This window comes from Xenopus laevis, chromosome 4L (assembly GCF_017654675.1).
Source record: "Xenopus laevis strain J_2021 chromosome 4L, Xenopus_laevis_v10.1, whole genome shotgun sequence".
Lineage (NCBI taxonomy): Eukaryota > Metazoa > Chordata > Amphibia > Anura > Pipidae > Xenopus > Xenopus laevis.
The window spans coordinates 4,380,971-4,397,911 of NC_054377.1; the positions used below are offsets into that span (position 1 = coordinate 4,380,971).

At 43.1% G+C, this 16,941-nt stretch overlaps 1 protein-coding gene across 7 annotated transcripts in view; it reads left to right on the forward strand.

The window, feature by feature from the left end:
* The first annotated feature begins 304 nt into the window (after positions 1 to 304).
* The window catches only part of tead1.L (TEA domain family member 1 (SV40 transcriptional enhancer factor) L homeolog), a 107,072-nt gene continuing 90,435 nt past the window's right edge, over positions 305 to 16,941 (forward strand). For 5 of the 7 annotated variants that reach the window (XM_041589736.1, XM_041589737.1, XM_041589738.1 and 2 more), the window contains exons 1-2: positions 305 to 523; positions 1,925 to 2,044. The gene's annotated coding sequence lies outside the window, so the exon portion shown is untranslated. The remainder of the gene's footprint in view (positions 524 to 1,924; positions 2,045 to 16,941) is intronic. The other 2 variants (XM_041589740.1, XM_041589743.1) reach the window with 1 other exon arrangement.

Here is a 16,941-nt window from a genome sequence, read left to right on the forward strand (position 1 = left end):
CACAGTCAGGAGCAGCAGTGCAGTAAATAAAAGTCACAGAGTGCAGCTGGTGAATAACAAAGTGTCTATATGACAAGTTATAAGATTGATATAAATAAAAACAAATCTGTGTATTTCTCCCCGTGTTCAGTTGGGCCACTCCCCCCTCCCCTCAGCTGCTGCCCAAAGTGAAAGTGTTTCCGCGACCCTCTCGTTTCCCGCCCAGACAGCCGCTGCCCCGCCCCGTGACGTCAGTCGACTCCGCCTCTCGAGGGGAGGGAACTGGGGGGAAAGCCGCCTGACGTCAGTAGTGTCCCGCCCCGCCCCTGCTGCTCCTCCCCCTCCGCTAGTTCGGTCCTGACGTTCATTTCATTCCTCTCGTCATTCCGATCATTCCTCACATCGCTCGCGCCCCGTCCTCTCACCCTGAGCCGCCCCTCCCCCCGGGTCCCCCCGAGTCTGCCGAGCGCCCCCCGCTCCCCCCCAGGAACAAGAGCAGAGACTGAGGGACAAGTCGCTCGTCACACGGGGGCTCCGCTTGTTGGTGAGTCACATGGGGGGCACTTGTGTCTGGTTTAGGGGTCACTGGGGGGGTCAGTAAGTTTAGGGGGGGTCAGTCACACACGAGGGGCCCCAGGAAGTGCCGAGACTTCAGTAGAAATGGGGGGGTCAGACGTGTGTCCCTCAGGGATCTGCCCCCCCCCCACTGCAACTTCTGCTGCTCCCCCCCTTGTCCTCTCTCAGCTGCACTCACACTGGCTGACCCCCCCAAACATTTTTTGACATTTTCACAGAAGAAGGAAAAACTTATCAACTGCTGGGAGACCCCCCCTTCACTCTGAACTTGCCTCTCACTCACACTCACTCTAACACTCACTGACACACTCTCACTTATACACTCAAACACTGAGACATACACTCACTCTCTAACATACGGATACACTTACACACTCACTCATATATTGACAGTCTCTCTCTAACACACTGACACACTCACTCTTTCACTCACACACTCAGTCACTCACTTTCACACTGAGACACTCACTAACACACTGACACTCTAACACACACACTCACAAACTGAGACACTCACTGACACACTCACACTCACTTATACACTCAAACACTGAGACATACACTCACTCTCTAACATACGGATACACTTAAACACTCACTCATATATTGACAGTCTCTCTCTAACACACTGACACACTCACTCTTTCACTCACACACTCAGTCACTCACTTTCACACTGAGACACTCACTAACACACTGACACTCTAACACACACACTCACAAACTGAGACACTCACTGACACACTCACACTCACTTATACACTCAAACACTGAGACATACACTCACTCTCTAACATACGGATACACTGACAGTCTCTCTCTCACTCACACACTCAGTGACTCACACTCTCTAACTCACTTTCACACTCACTTTCACACTCACACACTCACTTATACACTGACACGCTCTCTCTCTAACACACTGACACTGTTACACACTCACTTACACACACTCACTCTCACTCATACACTGACACTCACTTACACACTGAGACACACACCCTCTCCATAACACACTGACACACTTATCTACACACTAACTCACACACTCCAACACTTACACACACTCACTCCCACACTTACTCACACTTACTCTCACTTACACACACAGGTCTCCCCAGAAATCTCTGGGGTGCTCAGTGCCCCCCTTCACCCTGCAGTTGCCTCTACACTCACACACTCTCACACTCATTTACTCACTCCCACACTTACTCTACACTCTCACACTCACTCAACACACACCCACACATAGGTCTCCCCAGAATCTCTTGGGCGCTCAATACCCCCCCTTCCCCTGGGTTAGTAGGCGCCCCCCCTGCATTGGCAGAAGAATGAAAATCCAAAATACTTTCATGTCCCCCTATTCCAGGGCCGTTCCTGCCGCCGCTGCATCTTTACAAGTTCAAGTGGAACATTCTCCGGAGTCGACACAATCGCTGGGTGCAGAAAAGGACCCCGGGCGGATTTCATCCTGCAAACTTCCCTCTCGGTAGGAGAAAATAACAAAAAACAAAACAATGGCTGAACTACAACTGGCCTTTGGTGCATGCTGGGAGTTGTAGTTCCGCAACAGAAAACTTGCTCTTGTTATTTATCTTTGTCTTGGAATTTTCCACCGCCCTGAGCTTTTATTGTAATCCGCAGCCCTGTTGTCTCATAAGGCAATGTTAACCCCCCGCGTGCTTTTACCGAGTGGATTCCCAGAATGCCGTCTGCTCATTAGACAATTCATGATAATCACGGAACTTTCATAATCTCCCCCAATAATGATTTCCGGTTCTAAGATATTGATATGCTCCGGGAAGGTATTTGCTTTGATTTTGTACATCGCCGCTGCATCTATTGCCATAAAGTCATTACGATAATTATAGATAATTATACAGGCCGGTGGGCACCTCGTTAGATGAATTTGGGTTTAACGTGGCCTTTAAAATCATGTTTTCTTCCTCTTGAGTCTGCTCCTTTATTGATTGGCCGGTGTCATAATGAATCTTTCCATTGCTAATTATCTCTGGTCTTTATTAACTCCCGGGAGGCTCGGCTCAATGAGTGTTCGTCTCGGAGACAAATTAGAGGGGGGCCCTTGTGCCTTTAAATGGGCCCCCTGTGGAAAAGGAAATAAAATTCAAGGGGGTCGTAATTAGTAAAAGCCCTTACAATATTTGTGATAACTCCAATTAAATCTTTATTAGCTGTGAATTTCAATGAGTGTCGTCCAGTTCTTGTCAAATTCATCACAATTGGGTTTGGCTCTGTCCTAATTGTTTCGATTCCGCTAATTTAAGAATTCTGAGATTTTAATCTCCTTTTTTTTAACAATTGCATCAAAATCGGTAATTTCTTTTAAAATATAAATAAACATATAGTTGTATCCTTAATTGCAATGTCCCCCTGCTCTCCTTGGATCCGTATTTCTGGTTCCCGCCTCCGGCTTTCCGGATCTTTTATCTCCCCCCCCTCATGAATTGGACGGAATATTTAGAATTTTTTTCAAGTGAATGTGATTGAATAAATCCCCCGATTCTGATAGAATGTGATGTTACTGGTTACAGTGTATGTTGTCAGGTTAATGGATCATTTCAATATAAATCCTTGTTGGACATTGTGTTTGTGGATCACACGCTGGATCCGCACTTTTACAGCTTGTCCTTGTACCGTATGACATTTAATAAAAGTGCTGTTCCACAGGGAATCCCATTATCCCATCATTTCTGTTTTTTTTTTACTTTTTAACATTAAAATGTAACAATAAAAATATTATGTAATGAAAAGGGAAAGTATTTTTAAACTCACCTAGCAGAGATAGAACAGAATCCCGAATGGTTAATACCCAATAGGCCTCACTTTTCTATAACCGTGTGTAGTGTGTATAGTAAAGATAGTGGCAGGGGGAGAAGGGGATGTAACTGTGGTGTAGTTGTGTGTAGTAAGGTGACATAATGTTGGGTAGGGGCTGTAACTGTGCAAAATAACCTCTCAAGATGGTGTCAAGAAAGAGGCTGTATTTGTGGGATAGTGTGTAAAGTAATACAAGAGGTTGTAAGGGAAAGAGGCTGTATTTGTGGGATAGTGTGTATAGTAATACAAGAGGTTGTAAGGGAAAGAGGCTGTATTTGTAGGATAGTGTTTATAGTAATGCAAGAGGTTGTAAGGGAAAGAGGCTGTATTTGTAGGATAGTGTTTATAGTAATGCAAGAGGTTGTAAGGGAAAGAGGCTGTATTTGTGGGATAGTGTGTAAAGTAATACAAGAGGTTGTAAGGGAAAGAGGCTGTATTTGTGGGATAGTGTGTATAGTAATACAAGAGGTTGTAGGGAAAGAGGCTGTATTTGTGGGATAGTGTGTATAGTAATACAAGAGGTTGTAGGGAAAGAGGCTGTATTTGTGGGATAGTGTGTATAGTAATACAAGAGGTTGTAAGGGAAAGAGGCTGTATTTGTAGGATAGTGTTTATAGTAATGCAAGAGGTTGTAAGGGAAAGAGGCTGTATTTGTAGGATAGTGTTTATAGTAATGCAAGAGGTTGTAAGGGAAAGAGGCTGTATTTGTGGGATAGTGTGTAAAGTAATACAAGAGGTTGTAAGGGAAAGAGGCTGTATTTGTGGGATAGTGTGTATAGTAATACAAGAGGTTGTAAGGGAAAGAGGCTGTATTTGTAGGATAGTGTTTATAGTAATGCAAGAGGTTGTAAGGGAAAGAGGCTGTATTTGTAGGATAGTGTTTATAGTAATGCAAGAGGTTGTAAGGGAAAGAGGCTGTATTTGTGGGATAGTGTATAAAGTAATACAAGAGGTTGTAAGGGAAAGAGGCTGTATTTGTGGGATAGTGTGTATAGTAATACAAGAGGTTGTAGGGAAAGAGGCTGTATTTGTGGGATAGTGTGTATAGTAATACAAGAGGTTGTAAGGGAAAGAGGCTGTATTTGTAGGATAGTGTTTATAGTAATGCAAGAGGTTGTAAGGGAAAGAGGCTGTATTTGTAGGATAGTGTTTATAGTAATGCAAGAGGTTGTAAGGGAAAGAGGCTGTATTTGTGGGATAGTGTGTAAAGTAATACAAGAGGTTGTAAGGGAAAGAGGCTGTATTTGTGGGATAGTGTGTATAGTAATGCAAGAGGTTGTAAGGAAAAGAAAAATCCCCTGTATTTGTAGGATAGTGTGTAAAGTATTAAAAGAGGTTGTAAGGGAAGGAGGCTGTATTTGTGGGATAGTGTGTATAGTAATACAAGAGGTTGTAAGGGAAAGAGGCTGTATTTGTGGGATTGTGTGTAAAGTAATAAAAGAGGTTGTAAGGAAAAGAGGCTGTATTTGTGGGATAGTGTGTAATGTAATACAAGAGGTTGTAAGGAAAAGAGGCTGTATTTGTGGGATAGTGTGTATAGTAATACAAGAGGTTGTAAGGGAAAGAGGCTGTATTTGTGGGATTGTGTGTATAGTAATGCAAGAGGTTGTAAGGAAAAGAAAAATCCCCTGTATTTGTAGGATAGTGTGTAAAGTATTAAAAGAGGTTGTAAGGGAAGGAGGCTGTATTTGTGGGATAGTGTGTATAGTAATACAAGAGGTTGTAAGGGAAAGAGGCTGTATTTGTGGGATTGTGTGTAAAGTAATAAAAGAGGTTGTAAGGAAAAGAGGCTGTATTTGTGGGATAGTGTGTAAAGTAATACAAGAGGTTGTAAGGAAAAGAGGCTGTATTTGTGGGATAGTGTGTATAGTAATACAAGAGGTTGTAAGGGAAAGAGGCTGTATTTGTGGGATTGTGTGTAAAGTAATACAAGAGGTTGTAAGGGAAAGAGGCTGTATTTGTGGGATTGTGTGTAAATTAATAAAAGAGGTTGTAAGGAAAAGAGGTTGTATTTGTGGGATAGTGTGTATAGTAATACAAGAGGTTGTGAGGAAAATAAACTAGTTGTGGGATAGTGTGTATAGTAAAGCAAGAGGGTGTTGGGGAAAAGGAGCTCTAGATGTGGGATATTGGTTATAATAACACCAGGGGGTGTTAGGAGAATTGTGGGATAGTGTGTATAGTAAGGCAAGAGCTTGTAAGGGTAAGAGGCTGTATTTGTGGGTTAGTAAGTATATAGTAAAGCAGGTGATGGCGGGGCTAGTATGTACATATTTCCCAGCATCCTCTGACAGCTATGGACCATGGTTCATGTAAGGTAAGCCCTGCATGTAAAATTAAATTAAATTCTGATTGGACTCGGTTGGTTGGTGGAATCACCAATAAGATCGCTGGCATGAGCCATGTTGGGGCCACAGGTTGATATGGAAATACCCAGTGACGTCACAATTACACTTGCTGATTACACAGCGGGTATTACATGTCGGGTATCACAGAGAGGGTATTCAGGTGCCATTTATCAGTACGATTCCTCACTGCGCCAGCAGCTGATTGGCCAAACATTTACTTAAAGGAGACTAATCTGTTTATTTGCAGTCAGGCCCATGTCATGTTTGTGGTCACAATCGTCAACGTGGGGCGGCCAAACCAAGGAATTTCACTTTATTCCTCGTCTCCCTGTTTATCTGGCGAAACGGAAGCGGCTGCTTGTAAACGAGGCATTCCCACCAACGTTCCCATGATGCAATCTGTTTATTTCCCTATTCATCCCAGGCAGTAAGATGAGACACATGGGGGGCAGATGTGCAGTCTGCAGCATGCAATCTAGTCTCATCACTATTTTATCTGTTCAGGTTTAATATATATAGTATATATATATATAAAATATAAAGGAGTTGTAGGTGCATGGAATTGGCTTCCAGTAGCTGTGGGATGGCATTTAGTCCAGGAAGTCTATGGGAACTCTAGTAGAAACCTGTTGCTGCCAATCAGCTTTGACTGATCTGCTTCAATAAAGAAATATTCTGATTGGTTGTTATGCTTTACTAAGTGCTTTGACCTCATGGGGTTTATTCCCCTGCACTGTGTTGTGGTGCAGCATGGGTAAGCATTTTAAGTGTACTTCCCCTTTAAAGGGGTGGTTTACTATAACTTTTAGTACATTCTAGAATGGCTCATGCTAAGCAACTTTTCAATTGGTCTTCATTTTTTTTTTTTTTTTTATAGTTTTTCAATTATTTGCCTTTTTCTTCCGACTCTTTCCAGCTTTCAAATGGGCGTCACTGACCCCATCTACAAAACAAATGTTCTGTAAGGCTACAAATGTATTGTTATTGCTACTTTTTATTACTCATCTTTCTATTCAGGCCTCTCCTATTCATATTCCAGTCTCTTATTTAATTCAATCCATGGTTGCTAGGGGAATTTGGACCCTAGCAACAGAATGGCTGAAATTGCAAACTGGGAAGCTGCTGGATGAAAAGCTAAATAACTCAAAAACCGCAAATAACAAAAAATGCAAACCAATTGCAAATATATGTTGTTTAATCTTTTATTGTGTAGTTTTTTTGTGTAGTCGGTAATTCGGTGGGAACGCAGATGAGCTGCACCTTTACACGAAGATGTTGTGTTTTTAGTATTTTTGGCTCATGGTGGGATGTAGGAATCGGGGTTGACCCCAATGTGGCTGTGTTGCAAGCAGTTTACATGAGATAGATAGGAGAGCGGTCTCCTCCGGATTTGGCCGCGGTTCTTACGAAACAGACCTGCGGAGTTTTGAAGGGAAGATATGGAATTTTTATTCTCACTATAAAACAGCATTTCCTTGTAGGGGGTGTAATGTAGCTGTTTCTATTGACCAGCTGACTTGTCTCTAAATGGAAAATCCAAAGCGGCGGATTTCGTATGAATTGTGACTATTTTGGATTCGGACAAACCCTGAATCCTTCGCAAAAGATTCGGCTGAATACCGAACCGAATCCTAATTTGCATATGCAAATTAGAGGTGGGAAGGGGAAAATATTTCTTACTTCCTTGTTTTGTGACAAAAAGTCACACGAATTCCCTCCCCACCTCTAATTTGCAGATGCAAATTAGGATACGGTTCGGCCGGGCAGAAGGATTCGGCCGAATCCACTATTTTGGATTCGGCCGAAACCCCCAAATTATTTGCGAAAGATTTGGCCGAATACCGAACCGAATCCGTATGCCAATTTGCATATGCAAATTAGGGGTGGGAAGGGGAAAACATATTTTACTTCCTTGTTTTGTGACAAAAAGTCACACGATTTCAATCCCCCCTCTAATTTGCATATGCAAATTTGGATTTGGTTCGGCCAGGCAGAAGGGTTCGGCTGGATCCAAATCCCGCTGAAAAAGGCCGAATCCTGAACGGAATCCTGGATTCAGTGCATCCCTAAAAAAAGGGAAAGTAAAGAGAGCGCTGGTTCTGAAGGGGGGGGTGTTGAATAGACCTACGGAGTGTTCCATGTGGATTTCGGGAGGAATCATGTGACTGCGTTGCTGCAGTTCCCTGAGATGTTATAAAGCAGCCAATGTTTAGTCATCCCAGAACACTTACTATTGCTTTATGTGCAGAGTAAGCCTTGGGATATTGCTCCTGTTTTGCACCTGGGACCCCACCGGTGACTGTTGAGCAAAATACCCCGTGTGTTGCCCTTATTCAATCGAACTTGAAACTGTTGTTGGACTACACATCCCTGTATCTTCCAGCGTTCAGTTTAGGGTGCTACATGTTAGACATCCCTGATATAATATGTTATTGACCCTATAGTAGGGATGCACCGAATGCACCATTTTGGATTCGTCCGAACCCCGAATCCTTCGCAAAAGATTTGGCCAAATACCGAACAGAACACTAATTTGCATATGCAAATTAGGAGTGGGAAATTTTTTTTAACTTCCTTGTTTTGTGACCATAAGTCGCACGATTCCCTCCCCGCCCCTAATTTGCATATGCCGGATCCCGAACTGAATTCGGTACATCCCTACACTATAGGCACTGCCACAATTACTACTTGTACTTTACTACACACATTATCCCACAGTTATAGCCCTTATAGTGCCATAAGGAATACACAGGCCCCCCACAAGACAGCTGTAAGATAAGAATAAATAAAGAGTTAAGAGATTTAAACTCGGAGCACCCCGTCCCTGGCTTTATAAAGCGGAACCATCTTGCTGCAGAAGAGGCCAGTAAAGCAGGATAATTACATACAGAGGCAGCGCAGCTGATGTCCTTATGTACTCGCAAACATTTATTGGAGGGGGAACTCGGAACAAGGGGATGGGATTTTTTTTGCTCCTTAGCAACCCAAAGGCATTGTGATGTACTCTAGCGTTTGCTCACTTTTAGTATAGTATTCCTTCTGATAGAAGCTGCCATGTTGCTTTCCTGGACTGAGCTGTTCCCCATAGGAGGAGAACTTGACAGTTTTCCTTGTTGACAGTCACAGTGACGGAACAAATCTGGGCAATATTTAGCACCACGTCTGTTTTGTTACAACGTAACACTCTGTATTTCCTCTCCATGTGACACTAGTGGGGGTCATTTATCAACACTGGTCCAATTTGCCCATGGGCAGTAACCCATGGCAACCAATCAAATTGCTGCATTCATTGTTCTACTTGCAGCTGGCTTTAAAAAGCTAATCACTGATTGGTTGCTATAGGTAACTGCCCAAGGGCAAATTTGCCCAGTGTTGATTAATGAGCTTCTCTGTATATTCTCCTTTCCCTAGGGAGAGACCCTACCCTGGGCCCCAAATAAGGGGCCACTATCATAAATGCAAATGAATGGTCAGTCCCTCATGTTGTCAGTGCAGCGGGCCCTTTGTAAGTGCCAGTTGGGGGCCAATATTTGCCTTTCCAGTTTATTAGGGAGCAGCAAAGGTCAAAGGAACCCTGTTAAGAAAAAAATAAATAAATAAATTAAAATATCACAGTGGGCCTAAAATTCACTGGAAGCCCCTACAGTAGTCATCGTTGTTTTATACTTGATGTCAACCCTGACTCTGTGCTTTTGTTAAAGGAGAAGCAAAGTTACCTAGGCAGTTTATTGCCAATAGATAAGCCACAATAGTGCAGCTATAAAACTATATTTATTCTGCAGAATGCTTTACCATACCCGAGTAACAGCTCTAGAAGCTCTCTAGAAGCTTTAGGATAGCAGCTGCCATATTAGCTTGGTGTGACATCACTTCCTGCCTGAGTCTCTCCCTGCTCACTCATAGCTCTGGGCTCAGATTACAGCAGAGAAGGGAGAGGAGCAAACTGAGCATGCTCAAGCCCTAGCCCTGGAGGTTTAAGCTGAAAACAGTTAGTCTGATACAGAAGCCCATGAGTACACAATAGAAGGAAAGAAATGTGCTGTTTCTTTTGACAGAGGACTCAGAGCAGCATTACTTTGAGGGTTTACTGGTGTATTTATATAGACCTTTCTGATAAAGCTTAATTACTTTTAACCTTTCCTTCTCCTTTAAACTGTAACTCCCAGCATCCCACTGATACTTTTTTTTTCTCCAGCCCTGTGCCCCCCTCCTCCTCCTCACCCTGTATTATTCGTATTATTCGGACTGTGAAGAAAGGGAAAATGACTTCATCTGAGCTGGCACTCACAGCCGGCAGTCGGGTGCACTCGCAGGCAGAAGGAATAAAGAGGCCAGGTGTTTTTACACAACCACTCCCCTCACCCCCCGGGCCTGGGACTTTCATTGTCTAAAAGCACATTCTAGTTTTGGCTAGATCCATTAACTCCATCAGTGCTGGATTCCTGTAGCCTCAAGCTATTTCTCCCCCCCCCCCCCACATGATGTTTTCCAGAACGAAGCAGGTGCAAACGCTTGACAAATAACTAAGAAGGAACCCGCGTGTGCTTTCAGATACACATGGGAGATTCACGTATGTTGCTTACAATCACTAAAGTTTTTGGGCACAGTTCCCCTTTAAAAAAAAAAACTGAAAACCATTTAGGCCAAATTTATACTTATATTCCCAATTATATAGGTGCCAGTGCAATGTGTAGTTAAAGACTGATGCTACACAGGGGCCCTTTATTAACCTGTTGCTTGCTGGTGCTGCCATGCTGAGCGGTGCAATTTAAAGGGGTGGTTAAACTTCAAGTTAATTTTTAGTATGCTATAGAATGGATGATTCTAAACAACTTTTCAATTGGTCTTCATTATTTATTGTTTATATATATATATTTTTTTTAATAATTGTCTTCTTCTGACTCTTTCCAGCTTTAAAATAGGGGTCACTGACCCCATCTAAAAAAACAAATGCTCTGTAAGGCTACACATGTATTGTTATTGCTACTTTTTATTACTTGTCTTTTCATTCAGGCCTCTCCTATTCATGTTTAAACCTCTTATTCACATCGATGTATGGTCGCTAGGGTAATTTGGACCCTAGCAACCAGATGGCTGAAATCACAAACTGGAGAGCTGCTGGATACAAAGCTAAATAACTCAAAAACCACAAATAATAAAAAATGAAAACTAATTACAAAGTGTCTGAATATCACTAAAAGGCGACAACCCCTTTAATGCTTTGTTGGTTCTACAGTCCTTGTTGAAGAATGGCTAATTCTAAGCAACATTTCATGTGGTCTTCATTATTTATTTTTTTTATATTTTTTTTTTTATTATTTGCCTTTTTCTTCTGACTCTTTCCAGCTTTCAAATGGGGGTCACTGATCCCATCTACAAAAAAAAATGCTCTGTAAGGCTACAAATGTATTGTTATTGCTTTTTACTACTTATCTTTTCATTCAGGTCTCTCCTATTTATATTTAAACCTTGTATTCAAATCAGTGCATGGTTGCTAGGGTAATTTGGACCCTAGCAACCAGATGGCTAAAAATTGCAAACTGGAGAGCTGCTGAATAAAAAGCTAAATAACTCAAAAACCTCAAATAATAGAAAATGAAAACCAATTGCAAATTGTCTCAGAATATCGCTCTCTACATCATACTAACAGTTAATTTAAAGATGAACAACCCCCTTTAAAGTAGGAGGATTAAAGATTGTTTCCTTGTTACATTAACATTGCATTTAATGATATATAAAGTAGAATCTATAGTGAAGGTTGTATTTTCGACCCCTGCATGGTGAAGATACTGTTGGTAAAGTATATTTAATGGCTGATTTAGCTGTGAGAGTGGGAGATTAAAGCAAAGGAAAGCACTAGACCTTTAATAGACAAAATTCCTGAAATCTGTTGCCTGTAGAAATATGAAATGGGATTTGATGGCTTTAAAAGAGCCAGGAATGTGTTAAATCGTCCGTAGCAGACAGCTGCTTCTGGGGCTGACATCTGCTTTTCTCAACCTTCACCTGGGGAAGAAAGAAAATGCAGATTAGAGGGGCACCCCGCCCCCTCGCCCCAGAGTTTTTTTTTAAAAAAAAATGCGACCGATGGCTTGTCAAACAGCGTTCCTGTCGGTGGCGAGGGCCATTGTCCGTGCTGCCGTGCAACAGGAGTCTCAGGAGCAGCGGCAGCATATGGTCCCTATATTGTGCAGATAAGATATCTACTAATTGTTAGCATTGTGATAGGGTTCATACTTGCCTCACTAGGCACCCGTGCTGCCTCTCTCTCTCTCTCCCCTCCTTCCTGCAACCACTTGACTTTCTGGGTCGCATTTTTTTTTTTAAAACTGTACTTGCATTAAAGTTTTCTTTAGGAGCCTGCAGCTGATAACCTATATAGTCCATAATTAGCAGGTTTTTTTTCCTTCTTCATTATTTGCTACTACAGGTATGGGATCTGTTATCCAGAAAGCTCCGAATTACGGAAAGGCCGTCTCCCATAGACTCAATTTTATGCAAATAATCCAAATTTTTAAAACTGATTTTCTTTTTTCTGTGTAATAATAAAACCGTAGCTTGTACTTGATCCCAACTAAGATATAATTAATTGTTATTGGAATCAAAACCAGCCTATTGGGTTTATTTAATGTTTATATGATTGTCTAGTAGACGTAAGGTATGAAGATACGAATTACGCAAAGATCCATTATCCGGAAAACTCCAGGTCCCAAGCATTCTGGATAACAGGTCCCATACCTGTATAAATAATACTGGAAGCTGTGCCCAGAATTCTTGCCATGCCTTGGTGCGGTGGGTGCCCATTCTTGGGTAGGTTGGTGCCCATTCCTGGGGCAGTGGGTGCCCATTCATGGGGAGGTGGGTGCCCATTCCTGGGGCGGTGGGTGCCTATTCCTGGGGCGGTGGGTGCCTATTCCTGGGGCGGTGGGTGCCCATTCCTGGGGCGGTGGGTGCCCATTCCTGGGGCGGTGGGTGCCCATTCCTGGGGCGGGGCCATTCTGGGGCGGTGGGTGCCCATTCCTGGGCGGTGGGTGCCCATTCCTGGGGCGGTGGGTGCCCATTCCTGGGGCGGTGGGTGCCCATTCCTGGGACGGTGGGTGCCCATTCTTGGGGCGGTGGGTGCCCATTCCTGGGGCGTATGAATCGGCTCCGACGGGTCGCAGGACCGCGTCTACTAGCTGATGCGGGCCTGGATCTTACAAAAAAAATCAAACTTGACAGATCGATATCTGCCCGATTTTTGGAATGATATAGATCGGGAGGACCCGTCGGGAGCCCCCACACATGGGCAGATAAGCTGCCGAATCGGTCTAAAGGACCCATATCAGCATCTTTAATCTGCCTGTGTATGGCCACCTTAAATTGCTGAAGGCCGCAACGCTTTCATACTGTCCTGCATCCAGAGATTGTCCTATTATCCCTGTTCTGTAAGTCTCTTGTTGTTTCCCTTCCATAAAGAATTACATTATCAATGCAAGTTGTTTATTGTCACTCGACGGGGTCTGGTTTTTATTTTACGGTTGTGCATCCAGGCAGCATGTAAAGCCCAGGTAAAAGAATTAATTATCTTATCGAGTTTTATACATCTTGTCTCACCCTCATTCTGCTTTTCTGGTTGCCAAGGGTTAACTTCCCTAGCAACCTGCAAAAATTATTTTGAGCTACAGAATTGGGTATTGTTACTTTGTGGGTGCCGCCTTTCTGATCCCCAATTCCTGCTGTAGTGTGAATAATGCAGGGACCCCAGCACCTCTTTACACTTAAGGCAGCCCCCAGTGTCCTTCAAGCAAAAACCTAGTGATAGTGAATTAAAGTTACTTATCTGAAAGATCCCATATTATGGTTGGTCTGTGGTCTTTTTTTAGATTGAGAGCTCTCCACTGTTTTTGTACTCAGTACAAGGGAGAGATTATTCTTAACTAACAGCCGCTAGTACAGTCATAGAGACCCGTCAAAGACCCCATTATTGTCAGGAGATTTCTCTGCCTCCATAGAGGAACCTCACATCCTAGTTAGGAAAATAAATTGGCTGCTTATGTATTAACTAGATTTTGTCAACAAGAATTAGATATTTGTTTCTATATATCTTTAACCTTGTTATGAGCTTAGGGGGCCCAGTCTGAAGGTCAGTTAGGGGGAGATTTGGGGTGAGTGTTTATTTGTACCCTGGGTACCCCTGGAACTATAGCAGGGTGACACCCCAATGTTTCTATATATCTGTAACCTTGTTATGATCTAAGGGGGCCCAGCCTGAAGGCCAGTTAGGGGGAGATTTGGGGTGAGTGTTTTATTTGTACCCTGGGTACCCCTGGAACTATAGCAGGGTGACACCCCAATGTTTCTATATATCTGTAACCTTGTTATGAGCTAAGGGGGCCCAGCCTGAAGGCCAGTTAGGGGGAGATTTGGGGTGAGTGTTTGTACCCTGGGTACCCCTGGAACTATAGCAGGGTGACACCCCAATGTTTCTATATATCTGTAACCTTGTTATGAGCTAAGGGGGCCCAGCCTGAAGGCCAGTTAGGGGGAGATTTGGGGTGAGTGTTTTATTTGTACCCTGGGTACCCCTGGAACTATAGCAGGGTGACACCCCAATGTTTCTATATATCTGTAACCTTTTTATGAGCTAAGGGGGCCCAGTCTGAAGGTCAGTTAGGGGGAGATTTGGGGTGAGTGTTTATCTGTACCCTGGGTACCCCTGGAACTATAGCAGGGTGACACCCCAATGTTTCTATATATCTGTAACCTTGTTATGAGCTAAGGGGGCCCAGTCTGAAGGTCAGTTAGGGGGAGATTTGGGGTGAGTGCTTATTTGTACCCTGGGTACCCCTGGAACTATAGCAGGGTGACACCCCAATGTTTCTATATATCTGTAACCTTGTTATGAGCTAAGGGGGCCCAGTCTGAAGGTCAGTTAGGGGGAGATTTGGGATGAGTGTTTATTTGTGCCCTGGGTACCCCTGGAACTATAGCAGGGTGACTGTATAGCAGGTTAACACATTATCAAGACAAATTGAAAAGTCCTCAACCTAGAGTAAGAAAGCATCAGCATGGCCCATCTAATAGCAAGAAATAATGCATTTTCTTTAAAAAAGTAAGTTTCTAAAAATTCACCTTTGGGTTAACCCCCACTGATTTGCTAGTTTTACCCAAATTGAAAAAAAACAAAGATCCTTTTTCAGAGGCGTAAATATTGAAAAACATGTTCGTAATTTTATTTATTATTGATTCACCACCCCTATTCCCCAGAAGAACGTCCCAGCAGTGTAAAATTGACTTTTCTTGTCTCTGTCAATGTGTTTTCCATCCTTGGGCACAGACTCCCCCTTTAGTTTCCATAGCGGTGACATCTGTTTTACAAGAATTCCCAGTCTCCGAGGTCTCTGCCTTTTCACTGTCTCCCGAGACCAGGATTTTTTTTTCTGTGAAAGCCAAGTTTGCCGGGTTGGGGGGGGATTTATTCTTTATTTTCTCCTGCCTCTGACCTTGCTCTTCTTTGCTCAGTCTCACTGTCCAATGGCAAAACGTGTATTTTTCTTTAATAAAAACAGTAACTGCACCAGGTAGAGATTTCCCAAGCCTCCTACCATCTGCTGGAAGACTTATTACAGTCTGGCTCAGCAGTAAATGTTCCCTTTATCAGGCTCATAAAACGGCTTCATTCTTTACTGTCCCTCAATCCTGCTGAATCACTCTGAATACATGGGCTGGCGACACACAGTAGCTCAGGGTTTCTATGTTTTTTGGCTACTGGGAAAATACTAATTTTTTTTGGTAGCCTGAGCAACAAGGTTGAGGGAAAAAAGACCCCTTTCCAGTGCCCCAAAGTGAGCCCTGCTATGTGTCAGTGAAGTAAAGTGAGCCCTGCTGCGTATCAGTGTAGTAAAGTGAGTGTCATAGCAGTAAAGTGAGCCCTGCTGTGTGTCAGTATAGTAAAGTGAGCCTTGCTGTGTGTCAGTGCAGCTAAGTGAGCCCTGCTGTGCATCAGTGCAGTAAAGGGAGCCCTGCTGTGTGTCAGTGCAGTAAAGTGAGCCCTGCTGTGTGTCAGTGCAGTAAATTGAGCCCTGCTGTGTGCCAGTGCATTAAAGTGAGCTCTATTGTGTGTCATAGCAGTAAAGTAAGCCCTGCGGCATGTTAATGCAGTACAGTTAGCCCTGCTGTGTGTCAGCGCAGCTAAGTGAGCCCTGCTGTGCATCAGTGCAGTAAAGGGAGCCCTGCTGTGTGTCATTGTAGGAAAGTGAGCCCTGCTGTGTGTCAGTGCAGTAACGTGAGCCCTGCTGTGTGTCAGTGCAGTAAAGTGAGCTCTGATGTGCGTCAGTGCGGTAAAGTGAGCTCTGCTGTGTGTCAGTGCAGTAAAGTGAGCTCTGATGTGCGTCAGTGCGGTAAAGTGAGCTCTGCTGTGTGTCAGTGCAGTAAAGTGAGCTCTGCTGTGTGTCAGTGCAGTACAGTGAGCCCTGCTTTGCGTCAGTGCAGAAAAGCAGAGGCTTTCAGGCTGTAGCACAGAGTATCTGCTGAATACTCTTGTGCTCTCTGGGGAGGGGGCAGTAAAGGAATCCTGAATGTGAGGCTGAAAATACTGTCACTTGTGTTGTTATAAAGTACAGGGAATGTTTAGTGTTGAGTCCAACATCAGGAAACCAGGAGCAGGTTGTGCTGTTTCCTGTCTTCTTTTTAAAGGGGTTGTTCACCTTTAAATTAACTGTTAGTATGATGTAGAGAGGGATATTCTGAGACAATTTGCAATTTGTTTTAATTTTTATTATTTGTGGTTTTTGACTTATTTAGCTTTTTATTCAGCAGCTCTCCAGTTTGTAATTTCAGCCACCTGGTTTCTAGGGTCCAAATTCCCCTAGCAACCATGCAGTGATTTGAATAAGAGACTGGAATAAGAGAGGCCTGAATAGAAAGATGAGTAATAAAAAGTAGCAGTAACAATAAATGTAGCCTTACGGAGCATATGGTTTTTTAGATGGGGGTCAGAGACCCCCCATTTGAAAGCTGGAAAGAGTCAGAACATGACTGCAAATAACTTAAAAACTATAAAAAAATAAAATAATAAAGACCAATTGAAAAGCTTAGAATTAGCCATTCTATAACATACTGAACGTTAAGTTAAAGGCAAACCAACCCTTAAGCAAAACCAACTGTGGTTTTTATCAGCAGTTAAAAAAAAAATAATCATTTTACAACTTTTGGTTGT